This window comes from Theobroma umbraticum, unplaced genomic scaffold (genome assembly GCF_002168275.2).
Source record: "Theobroma umbraticum cultivar Fairchild unplaced genomic scaffold, ASM216827v3 scaffold_7.0, whole genome shotgun sequence".
NCBI classification, from domain to species: Eukaryota; Viridiplantae; Streptophyta; class Magnoliopsida; order Malvales; family Malvaceae; genus Theobroma; species Theobroma umbraticum.
In genome coordinates, this window is record NW_018397278.1 from 1,890,228 (window position 1) to 1,890,882 (window position 655).

The window sequence follows — 655 nt, forward strand, 5'->3', positions numbered from 1 at the left end:
TTTCCAAGCTTTCACCAAGCTTTTACAATGGCTTTTCACAAGCTCAGCCATAACTTTCAACAATGATTTTTGAAAGGCTCAACCACAACCTTCAACAATGGTTTTTCCTGGGATCAACCAAAACCCAAAAACTAACTTTTCTAGGGCTTAGTTAGAACCTATACACTCAATCAAGCTAACCCAAGCTTGATTAATTCCCTTAAAATGTCTCACACACTCTAAGCAATCAAGTAGAAGAGAAATAAAGAGCTACCAATGATCACTAACCTGATCTGATGGTACAAGATGAAGTTCTTAACTCTGTTGCAAAGATTGGAGTGAAGTGTAGAAAATATGTAGACTGTTGTTGAGGTTTTTGAGTAATTTTTGATCTTGGAACCCTTCAAATCTGATTTTTGGTTGTTGAGAGGTGTTTTTATACTTGAAAAATCAACTCTGCTGGCACCCAAATAGACTTTAACCGTTGAAAATAGTTTGGGAGGAATTCTACCCGTTATTTTATCTTTTAGCGTCAGTTCAAACTGCTAGATAGAATGCTCTTAGTCGACTAATCGATTTCACTTAGTTGACTAATCGATTTCACTTAGTCGACTAATCGATTTCACTTAGTCGACTAAGTCGTTTCTATCTCTGAACTCAGTTTCTGGCAATAGGC